Below are 6,607 nucleotides of genomic sequence, written 5' to 3' on the forward strand. Positions count from 1 at the left end.
ATAAAGAGAAATGGGGAGAATAAAGAACAAAGAAAATATGAAAGTAATAGAGAACATACTTTATTGATCAAAATGGATGATTACAATGCTTCATCAGAGTCTCAATTTATAGGATAAGAAATATAAAAGAAATAGAGATCTAATTCTAATAACTATTAGAATTTAAAGTATATCAAAACTTTATCTTGATCATGATGGACATCCACTTAATAAGATATTCATAACATATATAATATTTATAAACATACTTTTATAAATTAAATAATTATATTTACTAATTTATAGCTTATTTTTATTGTAAATATCATCAAATAATTATATTAATAATTTTTAATATATTTTAGTTTAAATTTGAGCTCGGGCTCGGATTGGTCTTGGGGTTGGATTATAATTTATAATTTCTGATCATATTTTTCTGCTTTTTGTTTAACATAATGTCTAGAACTACCCATAGTCCCTCCCCAACCAATAATTAGGAAGATAATGCACTTCAGCGTACTCAAACCCACATCCTTCTGCATTGGCAACAATGTTCATGCCAATCGAGCTAAGACTCAACCAACAAGTTTAGGCATTTTTTTTAACTCTAAAGAAAATTATTTTAGTTCTTATCATTTATATATCATTATGTCATGACTTTTTAAAATTCCTTTAGGCTTTGTAAGTATTGATCCCTTAGTATTTTATACTATATACTTATTTAGGAAATTATTTAAATTTTTTTAAAAAAAAGTAATAATTAGTATTATAATTATTACTATCAATTTTGACATGAATTCTAAAATGCTACCGAATCAACTCAAATTCAAACCTGAACCAATTAAAATTGACCTATAAAATTAAACAATCCTAATTCGAATTTGACTCAACCCATAATTAATTTGAATTCGAAATGACCCAAACAAATAACCTTAAGTCATTAGAACTTAAAATTAAGTATATTTTTAAAAATTTAAAATAAAAGTAATATTTATAGCCTTAATTATTAATTTTTTTTTAATTTACAACTATTTTTTATTGTTATAAATTATGCAACATAGCAATTTGAAATACAACACTTAATGAAAATCATATATTATTTCTTTATTCACAAGTAAAATTAATAAGTGAAGATAAATAATCAAATGAAAAATATAAAAAAAATTGACAAATCTCAAAAACTTTTTATTTTGATTTTATTTGACTTCAAAAGTATTAGAACAGAAAATTAAAATTTTATTTTGATTCAATTTTGATTTCGTTTTATTTGGAAATCCTAAAATATTTATAATAAAAATTTTAAAAATAAATTAAATAATTATTATTTTCATCAGTACAAAAAGGTTTTACATGTTTTATATTTATTATAGGTTATTTAATTTAAATTTATAATATTTTATTTTAAAATTTATTTCTAATAATTATTAATTTTATAAAGAATTTAAATCAATTAAATAATTTAGTTAACTTTAATTTTATTTTATTTTAAAATAAATAAAATTAATGTTATCAATTTTAATAGTTAAACTAAAAAATATGCCTAAAAATATATTTAACATGAATCTAAAATTGTCCGATTCAAAATTATTCATGTATTGAATTAAATCGAATGACTAAACTCGAAATACCTAAACTAAAATATTACCTGATTCGAAATAATCCCAAAATTTTAAAAGCTAGATTGATTTGATCATCTACTCAAAACCAATCCTAACTATCCAATAGGTAATTTTTTTTATGATAAATTAAAATAAAGTTATGTGATAGATTGAAGTTGAGATTAGTGAAATGGTTTGTGATGAAAGGGAGTGGTGGAAATTGACATAGAAAATGTAATTTTGGCACATGGAAGGCGGGGGAATTCATTGACGATGAGTTGGTGGAAAAGAGGCCACATGGGTGAGGCCTGCCCCGAAATGGAGCTTGGAACAAAGCAGACGGCTTTAGCAACAATTCATGGGAGTGATGGATAGCAGAAGGCTATTGTTGCAATCAGAAACGTGGTGAAATAAATAAAATGTTATTTAAGCTAAGGAACTGAATTATCTTTTTCCAGTGATTGCTTATGCCTAACCATATTAAACATCAAAATGGCAAAGTTTGGGCACAAGCCATTTATCTATATATTATATGATAGTTTGAGAAAGGGAGAGGAGCAGTTGGTACTACATGATTAATATCTTAGCTGCAACAATATTGTTGAGATTTTGAATGGAGAAACACGTTTAATGCACATATGATGGGGTCTTCACTTGTGTTTCAGCTTTTACTGTTTTGGGCACGTGGAATTACTACTTCTGAGATTGGATGAATAACCTTGTCGCTTTGCTTTTAACTTTTCCCTCTATAAAATGTAAACTCATCAGCGACTAAACTATATAAAAAAAAAAAGTCATTTTTTTAAAATTACAGAAATATGTCAAATTTTTGAAAAATTATTGGAATGGATCGATTTTGATAAAACACTTCCAACTGGAAATGTTTTCAGGGAAAATTCAGAAAAATGCTGGTAGCGTTTTTCTCTGTATTTTTATTAGGTTTTTCTAGTTGTTTGGGGCTTTTAAGGTTTTATTATTAGGGTTTGATTGTTTAGGGTTTTTAGGATTAAGGTTTTAAATTGATAAAAAAATTTAACCTAATAATTATAATAATTGAATTCGATATTGAAAATATTTGTATTTACATCATTCGTATATTATTTTTTATTAAAAATTGAAACTCGGAGTATTGAAAAAATATTTTTGACGAAATGGGCTTTGAAAAAATATCCCAGGATTCCCAAGATATCTGAAATGTTTCTGAAAAAATGTCTCGAATAGTGGGGTTGAAATTTGTAGAGAAAAAACGCTCCAAGCAAGACGCACTGTCAGCAAAGTATTGAAAAAACTTCCAGGTGGACACCCTTTTCAGTACTGCTGCTGACAGTGCGTCCTGCTTGAAGCATTTTTTCTCTACAAATTTCAACCCCCACTACTTGGGGCATTTTTTCAAAATAAAAAAGGATGTTATCCTTTGGGCTATAGATGTAACATATTTCAGCCTCTGGTGGCATAAGCCGAGAAAATAAAATTTGAAAAAGTTAGAAAAATAAAAGTTCGCAGGGAAGGCATAAGTTGGAGCAACGATACTATTTGTATAAAAAGTAAGCATAAACATTGGTTTTTCATGTTAGTATTTATTTGAAGCATTATATTTTTTACATAATATTTTTGTTTCGAACTTCTCTTTGATAGATAATTTGATTAAAAATGAGTGGACAGATTAATGCTATTATTTATTATGATGGCTTATACATTGGTGTTGTTGTAGACGTCATAGAGAAAGTAGATGCCACAGGCAAGTACAACATCGGGGATAGATGTGCAAGAGTCCAACTTGACATAGGATTAGAAGCAAAAAAATATCGTGTAACATATGGTGCTTGTGTAGATATGATAGGGTTAGAATACGCACTAGAATAAGACGATACATACTGAAGGGGGTGGTGTGGGCATTATTGCTGAGCCCGTCGATGCCGGTTCTTGCATAGGCGCTGTTGATGGACCCACCTAGCCAGCCCTTAAATTTAAAGGAGACCGTGGGATGCGGACGCCTCGCCTCTTCCCAATACAAATATGGCTTGCGATGAATCTTAAACTATGGCATGTACTCCGGATTGCATACTAACTCCGAAATGATAATAGGTTCACGAGTAGGGAAATAATCATATCTATTATTCCACATGTTGATATGTTGGGAGTGGAATACCAACCAATTCTCATATGGCTGCTGCAAGTCGATAGGATGTAGATCATCAAGGTCTTGTGGTGCCACGAGATTGACTGTCGGAATCCGAACTGCTGCAACACTCTATCGGTCTCGTGCATCTCGACGATAGCATACACTACCAATGGGACCTTCACGTGCCAGGCGTTGGGATGCACAAAGAATTCCTCAGGGATTACTTCTCGAATTTTCAGATCCACTTATGGTGTCCATTCAAACTATTTTAACGTGATAAAAATATTAGTTATATATACTACAGAATACGAAATCGACTACATTATTTGTATGTAGTCCAAAATTAAATAAATACATACCTCCGTTTCCGATTGTTGGTCTAATAGAAGTTGTATATCTTGAAGCTCAGTAGGTAATCATACGTGACTCGGTGCATGGCTCCACCTATTTAAATAATTTTTTAGCATAATAATTTAAATTTAAATCAATTTAATCATTGTAATATATACGAAATTTTACCTTGTTACGAATGAGAATGTATTTGTATAGTTCGCTCGGGGATGTAAAAATGGAAACCAGAATCGAGCCCATGATTGTAGTAGTAAAAGAAACCACCAATTTTGATTTTTCCTTGTTGCGTCGCCCGACACACTCTCGGTACAATGTTGCCAACATGGCGGACCCCCAATTAAGTTCGGTTGCTCCTCCAAAATCGACGAGTTTCAACAGCCACCTCAGATGGACGAGATTTCATGACTTATCTGGCTTCAAGATACCCCCGATGATTTGAAGGATGTACGCCTGAGCGTATCATTCTCTTTGGACTTTAGTCAAATCCTCGTCCAACCCCGCAGATTTTTTTCTTATCCAAGTCATTTCGATTTGACCTCCGTAAATCGTCTCCGAAGCCACACCCAAAAGATCACCACATACCGTTCCCCAATCAGCAGACTGAACAGACCCAGTGACTACCGACCCATCTACAGGTAACCTCAACTGTAAATACACGTTCTCCAGAGTGATAGTACACTCATCGCATGAAAGATGGAATGTGTAACGAGCTTACGAGTTCTGAATCCAACTTACACCCCGGCCTACAAGGGTCATGTGCCAAAAACCGACTTCCCTCAAGTATGGTTCGATCAACAGTGATGGATGACCAGATAGATTATGAATATGACATTGTAAAATTCAATCTTCCACCTGTTTACGTAAAAAATATAAAAAACATCAAGTTAAAATATAACAATGAAATAAAAAAATTAAACAAGATTGAAATTTATTAAAATTTATTCTTACCATTTGTCATTGATTGACGGAGATGTGCTTGTTATCATGACGGATTAGAGACCCGATCATTGCTAATTATATAGAACACGAAATAAGTTTTAATAAAAAAATCTTTCTTGAAAATATTAATAAAAATCTAATAAAAAATAGAATTTAGATAGAAATAGAATTTTAGTAACAAATTTAAGAGAGAATTTGAGAGATTTTTTAGAGTGGTTTGAGAAATTTGAGAGATTTTTTAGAGAATATTGTGAGAAATTAGTAGGTGGGGGGTTTATAGTTTTTTTTTAACTGTGGCGGGGGTGGGAAACGTGTTGAGTTGGGCACGTTTTTCATTAACGCTTTTATTGGTCAAAGGAAAAAAGTGTTTCCAATTGGAAGCGCTTTTTTGAGTTTTCCCTGAAAACGTTTCTAACTAGAGGTGTTTCTATAAAAAAACAACTCGTTTTTGTAATTTTTCAAAAATTCGACCTATTTCCATAATTTAAAAAAAAACGACTTTATTTGGTAATTTAATCCCACACGACTGATACCATCCAATAAACAAACAAAATTAACAAGCATGATAAGAATTCCAATGTTGCTTATTTGAGAATATAATTAATTACCATAATTAGATAGAATTTTTTATTTAAGCAAATTGAACGTCAATTTCATAAAATCTAGATTAATCCAATTTTCATTAAGAAAAACACCGAACCTTTTCTTTTCTCTCTTCATACTCCACCTTTCAAGAGAGAATAAGCCTCTTCGTCATTCTTTCTCGTTTGCTTCTCCAACAATACCCCTCCACTACTTTTGTCGTCACTGCCATACTTATTAAATGCCTCTCTCAAAGTAACCAAACTACTTTCATATTATGACTACCGGCTCTTTTATTTTTCAGATTAAAAAGTCAAAACTTAGAGCTATATTTCATTTGTTTCTTTGGTTGTTTTCTTCTAACTATGACGACACAAAAATTCCATCTTAGATCAACGGATGATAATTGATGCGTTAGGTTTAAGTTTATAATTTTAGAACTCATGAAAATGATAATGAATAAGTGTTTTGAAATTTTCAAAAAATTATATTTTTATTCTTTATATTTAGATTTGTTCATAAGTTGAGTCACTTGTTAAGGCCCGAAGGTCCATCTAAAAAATGGAATGATTTAGACAAAATATGAGACCTAAAAAATGAGTTCAAGTAAAATTTAAGGCCCGTTTTAACTTGGGCAAGATTTTTTTAGAAAAAAATTCCCAGTGAAGGGAAAAGAGTACACATATCTGTAATATACATAATATGTTGTCTCATTAAAAATCTTACCAGGAAAACCAAATAGGACAAAACCTCAATTAAGGGGAAAAGAGTACAACGCGTATTTACTCCTCCTCATGAAAACATCACATAATATCTCATATTCTATGTATTCAATCTTGAATACTAGCTTTTCAAATTACCATTTGAGCGTATTTGTTAAGAATTTATATCAACATTCTTTTGAAAATCATGAGTGGGAAAAAAGTTTTAGGAGAAATATATTTTGATCTTTTCAAGAGTTTCAACAATAATCATAACAAATTTTAATCATGATTCCTCTATAAAAATACAAATTGGTATTTTGGATCATTTTATA

General features: G+C 30.5%; 1 long non-coding RNA gene across 1 annotated transcript; it reads right to left on the minus strand.

The window, feature by feature from the left end:
- Window positions 1-2,643: 2,643 nt before the first annotated feature.
- Window positions 2,644-6,607, minus strand: LOC121210859 (uncharacterized). The gene is made up of 4 exons (XR_005906120.1): window positions 4,999-6,607; window positions 4,219-4,902; window positions 4,059-4,143; window positions 2,644-3,962 (listed from the first exon to the last, which is right to left on the minus strand). It is a non-coding gene; the product is annotated as an uncharacterized lncRNA (long non-coding RNA).

This window comes from Gossypium hirsutum, chromosome A12 (genome assembly GCF_007990345.1).
Source record: "Gossypium hirsutum isolate 1008001.06 chromosome A12, Gossypium_hirsutum_v2.1, whole genome shotgun sequence".
Classification (NCBI taxonomy): domain Eukaryota; kingdom Viridiplantae; phylum Streptophyta; class Magnoliopsida; order Malvales; family Malvaceae; genus Gossypium; species Gossypium hirsutum.